A 19,316-nucleotide genomic window follows, 5' to 3' on the forward strand; every position below is an offset into this window, starting at 1 on the left:
TTTCATTCAATTTGAGCATTTTCATTTGAGCAAGTCTGGTGCCTCTTTAAAATTCGTCTTTACGGACTGTTCTGTTTTGACAGATTCTGCCTTTTATTTCGCATTGCCTCTTTTGCTATGTTGAATGGATTTCTTTGTTCCATTAACTTTCAGAAGCTTTGGGCAATGTCCAGAAGTGTTAAGAATGATTGTGTCACCTCTGAATATGTGAATTTTTGATCATGCACTAACCCTCTAATGAGTTGTTTTGAGTTTGGTGTGGAGGAAGTTTTCAAGGGTCAAGAGAGGAGGATGATACAATGTGATCAAGAAGAGTGAAAAGTCTAAGCTTGGGGATGCCCCGGTGGTTCATCCCTGCATATTTCAAGAAGACTCAAGCATCTAAGCTTGGGGATGCCCAAGGCATCCCCTTCTTCATCGACAAATTATCAGGTTCCTTCTCTTGAAACTATATTTTTATTCGGTCACATCTTATGTACTTTACTTGGAGCGTCTGTTTGTTTTTTGTTTTTGTTTTTGTTTGAATAAATGCTTGTGTGGGAGAGAGACACGCTCCGCTGGTTCATATGAACACATGTGTTCTTAGCTTTTAATTTTCATGGCGAAGGTTGAAACTGCTTCGTTAATTGTTAGATGGTTGGAAACAGAAAATGATATATGTGGTAATTGGTATGATGTCTTGAATAACTTGATACTTGGCAATTGTTGTGCTCATGATTAAGCTCTTGCATCATATACTTTGCACCTATTAATGAAGAACTACATAGAGCTTGCTAAAATTTGGTTTGCATGATTGGTCTCTCTAAGGTCTAGATATTTTCTGGTAAAGGTGTTTGAACAACAAGGAAGACAATGTAGAGTCTTATAATGCTTGCAATATGTTCTTATGTGAGTTTTGCTGTACTAGTTCATACTTGTGTTTGCTTCAAATAACCTTGCTAGCCTAAGCGTTGTATTGAGAGGGAATACTTCTCATGCATCCAAATCCTTTGCGCCAAAAACTATGCCATTTGTATCCACCATACCTACCTACTACATGGTATTTCTCCGCCATTCCAAAGTAAATCGCTTGAGTGCTATCTTTAAACACTTCAAAAGTTATTACCTCTTATTTGTGTCAATGTTTTATAGCTCATGAGGAAGTATGTGGTGTTTATCTTTCAATCTTGTTGGGCAACTTTCACCAATGGACTAGTGGCTTCATCCGCTTATCCAATAATTTTGCAAAAAGAGCTGGTGATGGGATTCCCAGTCCCAAATTAATTAACCTTAATAGACACTCCTCCATGGTATGTGATTGTTGGACGGCACCCGAGGATTCGGTTAGCCATGGCTTGAGAAAGCAAAGGTGGGGAGGAGTGTCATCTAAATAAAACTAAGATAAAAGGGCACTCCTTCATGGTATGAGATTGTTGGCAGGCACCCGAGGATTCGGTTAGCCATGGTTTGTGAAAAAAAGGTTGGAAGGAGTGCCACTCAAAAATAAAAATCTTTCATGGGAGCCGCTCTTTGAAAGTCTATTTGGCAAGGGGGTTAGAGTGCCCACTACCATTCGTTGACAACAACAAACACCTCTCAAAACTTTACTTTTATGCTCTCTTTATGTTTTCAAAATAAAAGCTCTAGCAAAAATATAGCAATCCATGCTTCCCTCTGCGAAGGGCCTTTCCTCTACTTTTATGTTGAGTCAGTTTACCCATTTCTCTCTATCTTAGAAGTAAACACTTGTGTTAACTGTGCATTGATTCTTACATGCTTGCTTATTGCACTTATTATATTACTTTGCATTGACAATATCCATGAGATATACATGTTGAAGTTGAAAGCAACCGCTGAAACTTAATCTTCCTTTGTGTTGCTTCAATGCCTTTACTTTGAATGTATTTACTTTATGAGTTAACTCTTGTGCAAGACTTATTGATGGTGAATCTGGGGAAGTGACAGAAATCTCTAAGATTATGGATGTGCTGTTGCCACTAGGGATAAAACATTGGTGCTATGTTCGAGGATGTAGTTACTGATTACATTACGCGCAATACTTAATGCAATTGTCTGTTGTTAGCAACTTAATACTGGAAGGGGTTCGGATGATAACCTGAAGGTGGACTTTTTAGGCATAGATGCATGCTGGATAGCGGTCTATGTACCTACTGAGAATTTCCATTCAGCCGGCTGCGCCCTCATCCGGCTTGTTTCGACCGGCTGCTCCTAGCCGACCGCTATTTTCGCTTCTGCAGCTTTTGCTTTTTTACAAGTCTTGGCGATGTCTCTGCCTTGCTAGGAGAGTTTTGCGCCGAGTTGAACTTAATGTCCGGCTTCGGCTTGCGGCGCGCCAGAGTCTCCACCTCCACCAAGCGCCCTCCTCATCTGCTCCTTTTCTCTCCTCCTCAATCCCCTAGATCAAGTTCTCTTCAAACCCTAGCCTAGCTCTTCTCCCTCACGCCGCCACCAGCTACCTTCCTCCACCTTTGTTTTTTCCTCTCAGCAAAGCAAAGGAGAAAACCCCAAAGCGCCCGCCGCCACCACGCCATGGCGTAACCGCAGCAGGCTACCCCGCGTCGCTCTGAGACCACCGGCAGATGCGCCTCGTCGCCCTTGTCATCCTCTCTAAAGGAATCGAGTTGGTTCCGCTCCAATCGACGTCAAGGTCGCCATCTTCATCTCCGGCCGCCGCGCTCCGGCGAAGTTTCCGGCCGCTCCGGCCATCTTCCGGCGCCACGGACACCTTCTCCGACTTCCTGGTGAGCCAGCGCACCTATTCCCCCTCTTCCTCGTCTCTTTCCATCACCGCACGACCTCGCCTATTTCTGACGAAAATTCTTGTCGCTGTTTTTATGTAACTTCGCTGCCGCTGGCCGTCGTGCTTGTTTCGGTCATCGTCGAGAGTTCTACCTCCTCTATGTTGTCTGCGTCGTCCCCGAGCACCATCGCGTCACCAGCGACCTCACGGTGAGGTAGCCTTCCTCTCCACCTCTCTGTTTTGCATCTCCGCCAGCACAGCATCATCATCGTCCGTGTCCAACCATCCTTCGCCTCCGCCACGGATGTGTACAAAGCTCGCGCACGAGTCTCTGCTTCTTTTGTCGTTGTTGCCTGCAGGTCGCACACGCACACCTCATCCATGGTCACGCACAAACACTTCCGCGAGGCCTCCACGTTCACGTCCAAGCACATGATCTACGCCCCAGTTCTGGTCTTGGTTCCGTGTTGTTCTCCGTCACTGCTCCAATTCAGTTTCGTCAGTTTCGCCCGCGCGCACGCAGCAGTCTGTTTCAAGCTAGGTAGTTCGCGGTTTGGATCAATCCAGTAGTGTGCCTGCTTGCTTCAGCTAGCTATTTCACGGCAATGAGCGATCCAGCAGCCTACTTTCTAGCTATCCAGATGTTCCCTGTTCTCGCTCAAAAGTAAACACACCATCTTACTCAAGGGCCTAAAGTCTAGCAGAAGTGGTTCACGTCACAGAACCAGATCAACTCGCAAGGACAACAATATACTCTTCTTTCCATCCCTGTTTCTTGAGTTCAGATAACACCTATGTTAAAATTCAGTTAACGATTCCTATATAAATCTCTGACGATGTTTCTGTTTCTTATGAAAAGAATGATCCAGCCGAGTGGCTAGTCCACATATCGATCATCTGGTTGACCTGGGATCAAATTCCTGGTCTTTCCGTCCATTTGTCCATTTATCTTTTTATATATAAAAAAACTTGTTTATCTTATATGTTTTGTTCTACATATTCAAATACTGCAATTAAGATATCTTTTGTTATCAGAAAAATGTTAGGAGTAATAAATTGCCAACCATATGCATGTTTGCATCAAACATCATGTCATGTCGTTGTAGTTTTGCATATCACTTAAAAAGTAAGCGCGGAGTATTTGGGAATTGTCGGATAAAGATTTCCTGCTCTGTTGAAAACTGAAGTAGCTCACCCTTGCCATGCTGCTGCCATGCTAATCACACTTAACTTTGTCGGTAGGAAATGCAACTCCAACCTTCATTGTTTTCCCGGGGTTCCGACTCTGATTAAATTGGATAAGTTGCATCGCATCATTGTTGCCATGTCATGCATATCATCTTGAGCATGCCGACTCTTTATCCGTAGTAGTAAGACTTACATACGTCGTGTGTTCCAGCATTTGCTTCTTTCCGGATAGGATCGCGAAGTGGTGTTGTGAGATACGGCGAGTTCTTCGGATGTTCCTCGGCAATCTTTAACATGCAAGCATTTCCTAAACTCTTGTCTCTGCAGGAGTCGCTCACCTATTTTATTTTGCCTTCTCCCTTATGCTAGCCTTGAGTTGCGTTCTTGTCACGTGTCTTATCCACTTGTTACCTCAAGAAGCCCATATTGCCTCCACCACCCTCCTACAGCTAATGTTTCGTTATTAGGTCTGCCTTGCGAGTCGTAGTGCATGCTAGTGCTGTTGTATTTCGTTACCGTTATCCTTACCTTATCGGGTTATCTGTTGGGGAATCATGACACATTGTTTATGGATATATTTTTGGAGATACTGATGCTTTACTTAATTGTTAACAACTAAAATTGTAAGAAGAGGCATCTGTGAACCCAATTGCGAAAGCATCAGAACTTTGACTCGCTAATGTCCCCTAGGACACGAGTTCTTGTTATTTGTTCCGAGATTGAGCGCTCTACCCGTACGTGGGGATGATTATCGGGACCCCTCCTCACCCATTACCCTTTCTCAAGTTAGTTGAAAGGGGGCCACAACCTTGGTTTTATTTGCCTATGCCATGTATGCCATGCTTTACTTACTGTTGCCTTCGGGTGTTTACTTCCTGTTGCCTTCGGGTGTTTATATTCTATACTGTACCCCGCGGGATGTTTATCGAAGCGTGTGGTTCGCACGCCTAGCCGTCGTCGCAAACCCTGAGTCCGCTTCGGAGTACGGCCGGACTTCGTCACGGGTAGCTTAGTCGGTGGCCCCCCTAGGCATTCTTGCAGATCTGGGAACGGTCTTGTTGTGAGACTTTACTGTCGCTCAGTGTTGTTGATCATGCGTATGGTTACATTTGGGCAACCCCTGCAGGGTGTACATCTTATTGATGAGCCGTGTCCGCGGTTATGGACGAGTTGAAGCTGTTTAGAGCATCCCCACTCGTTGGCGCTCCCCACGCCCAAATCCGGCGATAATTTCGTCCGGATAGGACGAAAAAATGGCGTGGGGAGGGCCAGTTTCCCAGCCGCGGTCCCAGGCCTAGCCGTTGATTTAATTTTGGAAAACGTAAACTTGACGAAATACAGCAAAACCTGAGGAAATTCGGCAAAAACGACTGAATTTAGACTAACTTTAATGATATTTACTATATAGAGGGCGAAGTTCATAGATAGAGGCCGAATTCGACTATATTTCGAATTCGGCTAGGGGAATACAACTCTAAATTTTAAAACACGGCCCTCTACATGCCCAAATGGCGGTAGAACACCGTGTAGTCGCCGTCGTCGCCGCCATCGTCGTCGGAGCCGTCGTCGTCAAACTGCGGCGGCGCGGCCTGGTTGCTGCCCTGGCCGGCGTCGCCCCACCGGCCGCTGGTGCGAGGCGGGGACGGCGATGGCTTGTACCATTCGTCGTCGGAGGCTTCGAGGTCGATGACGGGGACGACGACGCCGGATGGAGGAGTTGCAGGCCGGCGGTAGCGAGCGACGTCCTCGCGCAGGGTGTTGTCGGCGGTTGGAACGGCGGCGCGGGCGGCGAGTTGACGCGCGGCGGCCAGATCCAGCAGCCGCCGCTGCTGCTCCGCCTCCTCGCGCTCCCAGTCGCGCCTCGACCACTCCAGCGCGGCGTCCTCGGGGAGGGCGTTGTCGGCGGGCACCAGGTCCTTGAGCGACCTGGCGATCGCCTCCGCCACGGCGGCATCCTCCGCGCGCTTCGCCTCCTCCTCGGCGAGCTTGTTTGCGGCGTCGTTGATGGCGGCCGCGACGGCCTCCTTCTTCGACGACTTCCTCTTCCGTCCGCGCTGCGGAGAGGAAGGCTGGTCGCGGATGACGAGGGTGCCGCTGCTGCGCCCTCTGGTCGTCGGTGGCGACGCTGGTTCCTTCTTGACGATCGAAGGAGACGGCCACTCCTTCTTGACGGTGGCCGGCGTCGACCCGCCTGACCTGGACGCCGACCGCGAGCCAGACGAGGAGGAGGATGGGTCCATCCTCCTCGGCATCCAGGAACTACCGTGCCGGCGCGACACGGTAGCCGCCTCCGGCGGCGGCATCCCCAGGACGGGGGAGTTCCCGGCCTCGATGTGCGCAAGCACATTTGCGAGGTTGCGGCCAGGCGCGCTCCACCATCGGCGGCGGTCGGCGGCGTTGTTCCTTGCCGGAGGAGGAGGAGGGTCGTCGTACGCCGCGAGTTCGCGTTCATACCTTCGCTGGAAGAACGCGATCCACGATTCGTAGTTCTCGGGGAATAATCGTGGATCCGCGCGCTGCTCGTCACTGAGAGTGACGAGCACCTCGTCGATCGCCGCTTCGAGTGCGCCCCCACCCGTTGGCGGCGGCGGGATCGGCACGCCGCCTGCGCACAGCCTCCATCCTCCCGGCGCGCGGAAGTCTGGCGGCGCCGGGTAGCCCGCAGTGTGGAGGAGCCGTCCCTCCCATTGGTGGAGAGAGCGGCGGCCGAAGCCGTTGTTGGCCACACCGTCGTTCGCCATTGCTGGTTCATCCGAGTTGGGGGAAGATTTGGGGGAAGGCGAGCGAGGTGAATGCGGGGCAGACGCGGTAGTTCGGCGATAAATAGAGGTATGCGCGCGTGAAACCGAGGCGACGGCATTAACTCGTCGCGTGGAAGCTACGCGGCCGGCGAATGCTGACCGGCGGCAGGCTTTTACAGCATGCGGAAGACGATGCGATGAGGACGACGATCGGTCTCTCTCGCCGACAAGTTGGGGCCACCAGACGCGCGGGAAGTTTCCTCAACGTTTCGCGCGCTTTCGTTTCGTCCGGAGTCCCCGAGCGCTCCCCGGGGGCGGGGATGGCGTGGGCTCGCCGGATGAATTTAGGCCCAAATCCGGACGAAATCGAGGAACCGGGGGCGCGACTGGACCGAATAACGCCGTTCGGATTGGAAAAAGTCGCTCGGGGCCTAGTTGGGGAGACGAGTGGAGATGCTTTTAGCTCGATCATAAAACAACTTACACCTTTATGTTGCTGCTAATAATCTGCTAATAACTTGCGTAGTAATATAGCATTACTACAACCGCTACCTAATAAAACTTGTCCACCGTGTGAGTGCCTTAGTAAGTACTTCCTTGCGAGAGGGGAACACATCGGTCGGGTTATGTTTGCAGAGTATAGAAATGTTAGTTTATGCGCTCTCTCCCCTTCTCTGTTTAGACGAATGTTGTAGAGTGTCTCTATAGGTTTTTAGTGCTTGCGCGTTGCCGCTTAACCCGACCATATTGCCTATGATGTTCCTCTTGCGTCCTCTAAGTTCCGTGCGTGCCTCAAGTATAAAGAACGACTAGTTGACGAATGCTTGTATGTCTTGAAGTCTTGTTAAGTACGAACCCGTACTTATTGCTGCTTTGGGACATAACCGGGCAGGTATGAAGATATGTCCGATGAAGACGACGTTAGCAAGGCTACCCTTCCGGCTTGGCCTGGGCAGGGTTATGCACGCCACTGGTTATCTTCAGGACTCTTAGTCCAATTTGTATCTTGTCCATACTCGGACATATTTGATCCTCAGTATGATTTAGATCTTATGTTGTATATTTGTATCTTGACTCGTTGGAGCGTTGTTGTAATATATGTTTCTTGTGGGTTCTATTGTAATCATGTTGTAATGTTACCGCTCATGTTAATTCCTCTGGCATCACGTGTGTGATTCGTCGCGCACGTCGTGTCGGAGGGCGTCCCTGAATCCATATCGTGCGGATTTCGGCGGGTTCACTGGGATCCTCATGGTACCGGTTCCGGGGCGTCACACCACTTAAGGGTAGTGTGGTTGTACTGGCTAGGTCCGGTTAGGTACTCAGTCACCAAAGTTTTTCGAAAACAATTTTCTCCACTTGCCTCCTCCGGCAATTTTCTTCACAAAACCCTTTAGCTTTTCATAAACTCACACTTGGGCGGGGCTACCCCATTCCAAGGTTTTCGAAGAATTTCTTTTCTTGAATTTTTTTTCTCAAACCTTTTTCAAAGGGGATCCCAACCTATAGACCAGCTTCTCTTGAAAAGCGGCGACAAGAAGGAGAAGGTGTTAAGCACCATATCGCTACCAGGATTGTCCAGTAGGTATCAACGAGTGGCAGCACCTGCAAGGGTGGAATGTTATAACTTCGAGTGGTAGAACCACTCACACAAATAAATAAAAGACATGCAATTTATAAAACTTCTAGTAATGCAAGAGTAAGACAAATATGGGTAAGGTATGCATCAAGAGGTGGCTTTCCTTGGTTGGCTATTTGTCCCTGGACTTCATCTTCACGAATCATCTGCTCTCCCTTCCTCTTCAAAATCCTCACCGAGATCCTCTCTTTCTCCGGTAGTGTTCGCATTCTAACATCGCAAAAATAAAAGCAAACATTCAACACATAGCCATAACATCAAACCACACAGTCAACACACAACATCAAACCACTAAATCAGAGACACTGAACATATCAATAACTAGCACCTAGGGACAATTGGTTATTTTGCTAAAAAGGCTCTACCTCACAACAAAACATAATCTACACAATCAAAGGGGGCTAATGACTTTCGGAAACCACCAGTAGGGTCTGGTGCCAAAGTTTATTATAAAACATTTTAAACAAAACAACTCAATTTCCCTAAGGGTGAAGTAAGCAACCATACCAAAATATCAAGTTGCTCCAGAACAATGCACACAAAATTTTGGTAAAATCACAGAGAGTAAAACTAGACTTTAAAAAGCTACAGAAATTGGATTCACTAAATTTGGGTTTCTAAAACAATAGATATGATTTTTATAAAGCCAAAAATGGCTTAGGGACCAAATAAATGGCCTAACTTTTTCTGTGGCTCACAAAAATACATACATCATACCTACTGGAAACTATTAACATGTAGAACACACTTGCACTGGAATCATGCACAAATAAGTTTTCAAATAATTTTAAAGATTTAAACAAAGCAGAAACTAGATCACTCCAATATTCAAGAACACAAGTAACAGAGCAGAACTAACCAGAGTCAATCATACCAGTGGATAGGTACTACCAAAAGGGATCTAACAAAACTGGTTTGACATTTTTCTGAATTGTAAAATAATTTACAAAAATCAGATACTGAAAAAGGTACCCTGTTTCAGTAGTAAAGTCCTCAGAAATAAACTACTACTCATAAAATTATTTCCTTTGGCTCAAAAGTACCCTATCAAGATATTTACCAGTAGCACTTGGGTTTGCTCCAAAAATAAATGCATTTTTCAAAATAAAATTCAAAGAAGAGCTCTCTGGTCAGTATTTGGTTTGGAAACCAAACAACATCCACGAAGCTCCTGCATGTGAGACCTATACCAAAAGAAGGGTGTTGGCTTCTACTGCACAACAAAAATGACCTCATGCAAAAAGGATCTATACAACTCACACACTAAATAAAATACATAACCAGAAAAATTTTAGGGTTTTATTTACCAGCACAGATCTACAACAATACATCACATGCAAGCAATTTTGTGTGGTTAGGAAATCTATCGGGAGTGTCCAAGATTTCGAATCATCAAATTTGGACACTAGTAGTTTCTTACAGATTAAAACATGCAAAAGAAAAGAATAACAGAAACGGGCTGAAATCCTGGCCTGGCCAGATCCGGCCCAAACCTACTGCGGCCGCGCGGGAGAGGAGAGGCGTTACAATGGCTCGGGGCGGGGCCCGTCGGCCTACGTCCATGCAAGGTCAGACCGCATGCCACCGCCAGATGCAGATCGAACAGCCGAGGGCGCGCCGCTCCGTGTTGACCTAAAACCAGCGGCGTGGCCCTGGACTAACGACGGTTCCGCGACGGAGGCGAGACGGGGAGAAGTCGGGAAGCTCACCGGGGCTCGAGGATGACGGGGTCGCGTCGACGGACGGCGAGGCGGCGGCCGCAGGTTCTCCGCATTTGAACGACATGCGCATGCAGTCCCCTGGACGCCGATGAGGTCTAGCGCGAGCTCCGTGCTGGCAATGGTAACGGTGACACGTGTGTCGGTCTCCCAGCGAGTACCTGGCAAGGAGAGGGCGAAGTTGAGGCATCTAAAGAGAGGGACACGCAGAAAGGGAGAGTGAAGTGAGAAGGGGTGGTGACGACAATGTCGACTGGACGCCAACATGCAACACTGCAGGCGCTGCTTGGAGCTCTCCTCTGGCGATAAGGAGCGGGGAAGGCTTCGTCTCTGCTGCTTCTGAAAGGCGCAGATGAGTGGGAGAGGAGGTGAGCCAGGGAAGGTTGGAGAGAGGGCGACCGTAGCCTCGGCCACGGCCAACGAGCTTTGGCCCGGTTCTCTCCGTCGGTGAGGATGAAAACGGAGCAGGTTTCTCTCCTCGGCTCTTAGGAGAGCTGGAGTTAGATGAGATGAGAGGAAATGAGGTACCTAGAGGTGGGGGAGGCTTAGGTTCGGAGTAAAAAGGCGGGCAATGGAGCACGATGGACCATGAGCACGAGAGGATGTGGTGATGTTTCACGGACGCGATTGGCAGATGGGCGGTGGCATAGTGTACATGATCGAGATGCAAGTGTTGTGCATCCTACGAGAGGGAGAGGGGCGTGCATCTCTGTCCAGGACAACGAGCCATCTGCGGGAGGACGCAGGTGTTCCACAAGAAGAAAACGACGAAGACGGATATGAGAGAGGGAGCTGCGTTGAAGAAGGGTCCGTGGTAGCGTGCCCTAAGAGCCCAGGGCCTTGGTTTTGATAGGAGAGGAGGGGATGAGCAGAAACGAAAACGGCACCCACGGCCGTGGTGACCACGGGGGTGTTGAGCATGGTTGGGGATAGAGGAGGGCGCTTCTCTCATCGGGAGCGTGCGCACCATAGAGGGGATGGACATGGGAGTGCTCTGGCGTGGAGGTTCTGGCAGAGGTGCTTGTTTCCATTCTGAGGCATGTCATGGGCGAGCAAGGCAGTAAGAGAGAGAGAGAGAGAGAGAGAGAGAGGAAGGATAGGGTCACAAGGGTGGCGTCCAAGGGAGGGAGTAGGTCGGGTGGGGTCGTGGACTCGTGCAGGTACTGTCTGATATCGAGGAGAGGAAATGCAGCAATATCTTCCCAAGATTTTAGCATAAACACACATGTCTCTCCCTCTCCTTCCCTCCAAGAGCAAACAAACAAAAGGGTGCACTGTAGCAATGACCAGGGTATATGAGAGAGAAGGGTAGGGCTGCTGGAGTGTTGCAGGATCGTGGCTTGGCCAGATGTGAGAGGAGAGGGGTACATGAGCATGGGATGCCATGCAAGGCTCGGCCAATTTTCTTGAGCAAGCCTAAATGGCTACTTGCTCACATTGGCCAAACTAGGATAGCTAGGTGGTGATGCAGCTGAAGACCTAGTACATGATAAAAAGAGAGGAGGATTAGAGAGAGTTTAAGCATAGAGAGAAGAGAGAAAACATAATTCATGCCATGGTCGGCATGACCATTTCCTCAACAAGTGCAATGCGAATATGAGTCTAGGAATTGCCCAATTGAGCATGGTATAAAAGCAAGGTGATTTTTTTGAGGAAGGCTAGGACCAAAAATTGAATTAGAAAATGCCTTGAAGAAATAAGAGAGTGAGAGATGAGAATAGACATTAACCAACAAGTTGCTCAAATGAACTCCTAAGAAGATTATGGATAAATGGATGAGGTGGTGAGGTTGACTCGATCAAGAAGGTACATAATGTGTGCAAGGGTTTCTATTGCATTTGAACCTAATAGAAATTTAATTTAGGACACTTTCTATGCCTAGGGCTTATTGGAGAGAAAAGTGTATGAAAAAGTTTTTGGAAATGGTGGAGAGTGGTTAGGTGGTACAAGGGTTTTCAAAATGCTCTACTTGCTTTACTAAGCCAGGTATATTTTCTCGAATTTAAAAATAGGCAAGAAATGGTACAAGTACAATAAATATGCATTTTGTTAAAAAGAAAGAAAAATAAAATAATGATATAGAAATAATTATTTGGTGGAAATGATATGATAAACATACCCATCTCATTCCCTTGTTTTATTTGAACAAATAATTTGAAAAGATTTAATAAAACTAGAAGTAGTTTTGTGGTTAAAACTAGAGAAGAAAATGAATAGGGTTTTGGAAAAAATTAATAAAAGAAAGTAAGAATAAATTTGTGAAATATGATCTCAAGGGTATATGATTACTACATAATGTAACAATCATTTACACACTTGGTTTTGTGAAGATTAAACTTGGATTAAAGAAAAACAAGAGGTAAAAGTGGAAAAAGGGATCTACAGCTAAAACACTGGATATGGTACAAGATCCAGTGGAATATATGAGTTATGAGGATAGCATGAGACATGCAAGACGTGGAAGTTGTAGAGGGGGTTGCATAGATGAGATCCATGCCTTGAGTTCACCTATAACAGTTGTGGGTGCTAAGAGACCAACTGTCAAAGTTTGAATGTTTTAATAGTGCTAGAAATAGATTATTGACTTGGCCTCAAAACCATCAAGGAATAGAGGGTAGATGATTGATCTGGTCAAGGGCATTGGTAGGGTTAGGAAGTGCACATGACAAGGTAGGACCAGTGCTAGGTGCATGGTCTCAGATGACAAGGGATAAATAAGGCTACGGCCTCCGAAATTGAATCTGATAATAGTTCTAGGACTTAGCCAAATTTGGAGTTTGTTCCAAGGTTGGTGTCTAGGGTTTAAGATATAAAAGGATTTTGGGAGTGGATGATTTTCAAAACTTGAATACAGGATAGGGTGAGCTAAAGTACATCACAGAGATGATTTCAAGATAGGTGCATTCATGGTTCCACAAGTGGAAGTGGTCTTGCTATATGGTAGCTCAAGAAGATTATAAACAAGCAGATCAAGTCAATTTATCTTACTAAACCATTTCGAAAAAGTTTTTGTTCCCCCTGATTTTTGCACTTTGGACAACTAAACAAGGTTGCAAAAGTTGGGGTGTTACACGACCTCCAATCCCCACAAACGGCACCAATTGACGAGGGATTAACTCGCCAATGCCTACATATTATAGACTTAGGGTTTCGTAAGAAGTAGAGGGCAAATAGATCTCGAAGGTTCAGCCGAAGAAAGGTGCTCAACTCAAGATTATGGTGGTTCTGGTTACAAAGATTTCGGTCCTCTCTTTCTCCCTCGGCTCCCCTTTATATAGGAGGTGGAGCCAAGGCTTTTTCTGTGTCGTACAAGTTACAAATTGTTGAGCCGTGCTAGGCCTTTCCTATATTGATACAAGTTTCCTACTACAACTCTACTTTCCTAACCCGCAGATCTATAACTTCCTGGGCCTCCAAAGCTTCGGGTCCATGGGCTTCATACTTCCTTATAGAACCAGGGTACTTTATTCGGCATGCCTATTAGGCATACCTATGCCACCGCTAATATGTATTCAGCTTCGGCGGTGGATAGTGTTGTGGAGTTTTGTTTCTTAGATGACCAACTTACCAATGATCGGCCAAGAAATTGGCAAGCCCTGGAGGTATAATTCCGGTCAACCTTATCACGAGCCCAATCAGAATTCGAATAGCCTATGAGTTCAAAGGTTGACCCCTTTGGATACCACAGCCCGAGAGTAGGAGCAAGAACAATGTATCTTAAGATCCATTAGACCGCCACCATGTGGCTCTCCTTAGGAGCAGATTGAAAAAGAGCACACATCCCAACACTTAACATGATATCCGTCCTAGAAGCACAAAGGTAGAGCAAGGATCCAATCATGGACCGGTATACCTTTTGATCTACATCCTTCTCATCATCACATGATCCAAGTTGCCCCTTTACGGGCATGGGTGCCTTCATTGGGCTTGCCTTGTTCATGTTAAACTTCTTGAGCATGTCCTTCACATATTTCTCTTGGGAAATGAAGGTGCCGTTTGCAAGTTGCCTTACTTGAAAGCCTAAAAAGAACTTCAATTCCCCCATCATGGACATCTCAAATCTCCTGGTTGTCAACAACTCAAAAGCCTTGTTATGTTCAGGGTTAGTTCCACCAAATATAATATCATCAACATATATTTGACATAAGAATAGGCCACCCCATTTAACCCTCTTGGTGAAAAGGGTGGAATCGACTGTACCCATGTAGAACCCATACTTGAATAAGAAATCCCTAAGGTACTCATACCAAGCACGTGGAGCTTGCTTGAGACCATAGAGTGCCGTCTGGAGTAAATACACGTGGTTTGGATGGCAGGGGTCTTCGAAACCCGGAGGTTGAGCCACATATGCAGTTTCTTTTAGGGGACCATTCAAAAATGCACTTTTCACATCCATTTGATATAGCTTGAAATTATGAATAGATGCAAATGCAAGCAAAAGGCGAATAGCTTCAAGACGGGCAACCGGCGCAAAGGTGTCCTCATAGTCCATACCTTCTATCTGGGCAAACCCTTGCGCCACTAACCTTGCCTTATTTCTTATGACAATGCCATTCTCATCTTGCTTGTTCTTGAACACCCATTTTGTCCCAATGACATTGATGCGATGATCTTTGGGTATCTCAACTAGAGACCATACTTCATTGCGGGTGAAACATTCCAATTCTTCTTGCATGGCAATTATGCAATCTGGATCAACCAAGGCTCTGTGTACCTTGAGTGGCTCAAAACTAGACACAAAAGCATGATGTTGACAATAAGTGATAATGCATGGTGTCTACGAGTTATCACTCCTCTTGAGATGCTACCAAGGACTTGATCCACTTTCATGTCACTTGCCCTTGAAGCAGCCTTGATCTTCCGAATGGTTCCTTCATGATCAATAAATTCATCTCTTGCTAGTTCTTGATCATGAGGGACAACTTGAGCTTGACCATGGGATGAGGATGATTCATGATCAGCATCTTGGTCTTGCTTAGGAGGCTGAGGGTTTTCTTGTTGTTCTTCGAAATGTGGCTCATCTTGAGTAGGAGATGAATCTTTGGCCGCACTTGATGGTTCATCTTGAGTTGAGCTAGGCTCCACTTGAGCTGAGCTTGAGGCTCTTCTCCACCAGCTTGGTCATTAATATGGATCTCCATGGGCCGAACGTGTCCAATACCCATAAGCTTGATGGCATTAGAAGGGTCAACATCACATGCAACACATGGAACAACTTGCTCCACTTGGGAGACATTATCCTCCAAGAACTCCACATCACAAGATACTTCAACAGTCCCATTGGACTTGTTGAAGTATCTATAGGCATGAGAGTTCTCCGTATATCCAACAAATATACCCTCTATAGTTCTAGTTTCAAATTTACCAAGCTTCTCTTTATTGTTTTTAACAAGACATTTACATCCAAAGACAAGAATGTACAAGACATTAGGCTTGTTACATGTGAGAAGCTCATATGGGGTTTTCTTGTGCAATGGATGGATGAAGAGCCGGTTGGAGTAGTGGACAACAGTAGAGATGGCTTCTCCCCAAAATTTATGGGGTGACTTGAATTCACTCAACATAGTTATTGCCATCTCAATAATAGTCCGATTATTCCTTTCAACCACACCATTTTGTTGAGGGGTATATGGAGCTGAAAACTCATGCTTGATGCCCTCATCATCAACAAACTCTTGCATAGTGTAGTTCTTGAACTCGGTGCCTTTGTCGGTTCTTATCGCCTTGATCTCAGCTTCATACGTTCGTTGAGCTTTCTTGGCGAAGATGATGAACTCCTGATAGGTCTCATCCTTAGACTTAAGGAGAAAGACACAAGAATATCTTGAGTATTCATTAACAATGACTAGTCCATATTTTCTCCCACCAAGAGTATCATAATGAGATGGCCCAAAGAGATCCAAGTGAAGGAGCTCCAAAGCCCTAGAGGTGGTGATGATACTCTTGATAGGGTGTATCTTCTTGAGTTGCTTCCCAGCTACACATGCGTTGCACACTCGATCTTTCTCAAAAGAAATCTCGGTTAGTCCAACAATGTGCTCACCCTTTAGGAGTTGTTTAAGATTTCTCATGTTGGCATGACCAACGCGGCGATGCCACATCCAGCCCTCGTCATGTTTGGCCATTAGACATGTAGGGAGAGAAGAACTCTCTTTTGATAGGTCAACCACGTAAAGGTTGTTCTCCACATGTCCAACAAGGACCAATTTGAGATTATCACTCCTAAAGACTTTCACACAATATTTAGTAAAATGTGAATCATAACCAGCATCTGCAAGATGATAAATAGAAAGTAAATTGTAACCAAGGGATTCAACAAGCATGATAGTCTCAAGGCACAAGTCCTTAGAGATTGCCACCTTGCCATACCCAAGTACCTTTCCCTTTGAATTGTCACCAAAGTTTACGCTTGATATTTTTTAACATCCTCTATGAACTGGTCAAGCACACCTCTTCCTCCGGTCATATGATTGGTGCATCCACTGTCAAACACCCATTTTGGACTACCGGAGGAATACCCCTTTCCCTTTGATTTAGGAACCCATCGATTAATGGGTTCCTTTGCAATAGCAAAAAGATATTTTGGTACCCAAATTGAGTACCCTCTATAAGCATAGTCATCGCGAGGGCCAACATATTCAGCATAGATATCACCATAGTAATCTTTAAATAAATCATAGTGATTGTTTGGTCCCGTGCGGTCACCACTAGTGGCTTTTCCCTTTGAGGCTTTGGCATCATTAGTGACCTTCTTGTTCTTTTCTTAAGTGGGCATCTCCTTCTTGTACTTGTTCTTCTTGTAGGGCTTGGGAGCGTATCCAAGTCCATACTTCTTATTGTTTGACCTTTGCTTACTCAAAAGATCATCCAGTCCCACCTTATTCTTAGAGGTAGTGAACTTTGCCAGCTCCTTTGCAGTCTAAGATTTTCTTCAAGAATATTTGCTTGTTCAAAAGTAGAGTTGTTGGGATAATATATGAGACCATATTTAGTTACCAAAGATTCAAGATATTTATTGGTCTCAACATATAGAGATATTTCTTCTTTTAGTTCAGCATGTTCCTCAATAAGTTTAGCATGATCACAAGTAGAGGAAGTAGAGGAACTAGCAACATTTTCAACAATAATGGGATCACTCAATGATCCAAGAGCCTTCTTATAAGTGTCTTGGAGTAGTTCATGGTTCTCTCCAAGTTTCTTGAGCTCATCCTTAACAAGTATGTTAGACTTTTCAAGATGGTCAAGATCCTTGGTGAGAGAAGCATGAGCAACTTCAAGCTCCTTCTTTGAAGAATTCAGCTCTTGGGCCATTAATTGAGCCCTTTCGATAGTTTCTAGGTCCTTAACTTTATCAAGTTCAAATGTTTCAATTAGTTGCTTAAGGCCTTGAGATATGCACCTTTCGTTTTTCACCTCTTGTCTTAGGAGATTGAATCTCCATTTCTCATTTTCAATATGACATTCTAATTCCTCAATGGACTCATCCCTTTCATTGAGGGAGTCCATCAAGAAATCAAACTTGACAAGATTATCACCATGAAGGGTCATCTAACTTTGAAAAGACCTTTAAGAACAACATCTTCATCTTGATTATAAGTTTTAACATCATCAAGAATGCTAGATAAAGAAGGTGGGGAGTGTGTTACCTTTGCTTCACTTTCCATGAGACAAGAGCCAACAATCATAGAGTCTGAAGAGTCATCGGAGTCATCATAAGTCTTTTTTGCCATGAAGGAAGAACCAATAACATTTGGAGTTGAAGACTCCATGGAATAATACTTGGAGTAGTCATATGTGAAGAGTGACCTGGGTTCGGAGAAAGCCAAACCAGCCACTCCTGCCTCCTTCTACTCATCTTCTCCCTCTTCATAGGAAATGTACACAACATCAGCAAAGTATCTTCCCTTGTTCTTCTTGAATCTCTCATTTATTGGGTTTTGCTTCAGCTTTGGCTTGACACCTTTGACAAACATTGGCTTATCAACCCTTTTCTCAGAAGGCACTCGTTTGCAAAGTGATTATCTTCATCACAATTGTAGCATGTTCTCTTCTTCTCATTGGAGGAGATTGGTAACTTCTTCTTGTACTTCTTGACAAAGAAAGCAAAATCTGTGCCAATGTCAATGGTTGAAGTCATCTCTTCTTCTTCCTCAATCTCATAATCTTCTTCCCTTCCTTGGACTGCCCTAGCCTTCAAAGCAATATTGTGGGAGGGACCATCAACACGGTTCATCACCATGAGTCTTTCTCCTTCCTTGTCCATGTTGTCATTGGCACCCACGTAAGACACACGATCATTTGCGGATAGATCTGCTTGGTTGGTGAGGATTCACAAATTGAGGGCTAGGTTGGTGTCCTTCTCTTTGACAGCAATCATGGAAATAATCTTGGACTTTATGAACAATTCATTCATCTCAAAGCCATCATTGTATTTCTCACATCCAAGGCCTTTGACTTTCACTCGAAGAGCTCCAAGTCTTCCATATGCATCAGCATAGTTTCTCCTTCCTTTATCATGAACAAAGTAGCCTCAGTCTTGGCTGACTCATAAAGAGACTTTTGAATAAGATTGGTTCCCTCTTGGAGTATTACAATCCTATCCCAAAGCTCTTTAGTTGAATCAATGTCATTGACTTGGTCAAGCAGCTTGCGGTTGATGCCACTTCTAATTTTGTCACATGCCGAAGCATTGACTCGACGGTTGTAGAATCCGGTGGAGGTCAACTTGGTGGGATCTTGTGGCTTCCGGTATCCATCAACAAGGATCTCCCACATCTCCACACCACAGCTGCGAATATGGGACTCCATAGAAGATTTCCAAAAGGAAAAGTGAGTTCCATCAAAATGGGGAACATTCCCACTATGGTTTATATGAGGCATGGGTGAAGTGTTTTTAGGATAGTCATGATTAACTTGGTTGTAGGACTCCACATGGATAGCAACCCCACTACTAGTCCCACTACTTAGATCATGGCATTCATTTCTTCCATTTGGGTGTGGAGATCATCCTCGTTTTTCTTTTTCTCAGCTTCATATGCTAAGAATCTGGATTTCATCTCCTTAATCGAAAGGTTAGCATCTTCATCCAAACTCTCGAAAAGTTTTTCCATCTCACTCTTAAGGCTGTAAGGCCCTTAAGAGTCTAGGCTCTGATACCAATTGAAAGTTCAGAGATGGTAAACCTAGAGGGTGGGGGTGAATAGGTTTCTACAAATTTTAATTCTTTCTTTGCAATATTAGGCTTTGCGTAATATAAATGTGAGCCTAAGACAAACTAGGTGAGACAACCT

At 45.5% G+C, this 19,316-nt stretch overlaps 1 long non-coding RNA gene across 1 annotated transcript; it reads left to right on the forward strand.

The window, feature by feature from the left end:
• The first annotated feature begins 2,401 nt into the window (after positions 1-2,401).
• LOC139830594 (uncharacterized) lies at positions 2,402-7,795 on the forward strand. The gene is made up of 2 exons (XR_011743326.1): positions 2,402-2,954; positions 7,562-7,795. It is a non-coding gene; the product is annotated as an uncharacterized lncRNA (long non-coding RNA).
• The last annotated feature ends 11,521 nt before the right edge of the window (positions 7,796-19,316 follow it).

This window comes from Lolium perenne, chromosome 4, assembly GCF_019359855.2.
Source record: "Lolium perenne isolate Kyuss_39 chromosome 4, Kyuss_2.0, whole genome shotgun sequence".
Lineage (NCBI taxonomy): Eukaryota > Viridiplantae > Streptophyta > Magnoliopsida > Poales > Poaceae > Lolium > Lolium perenne.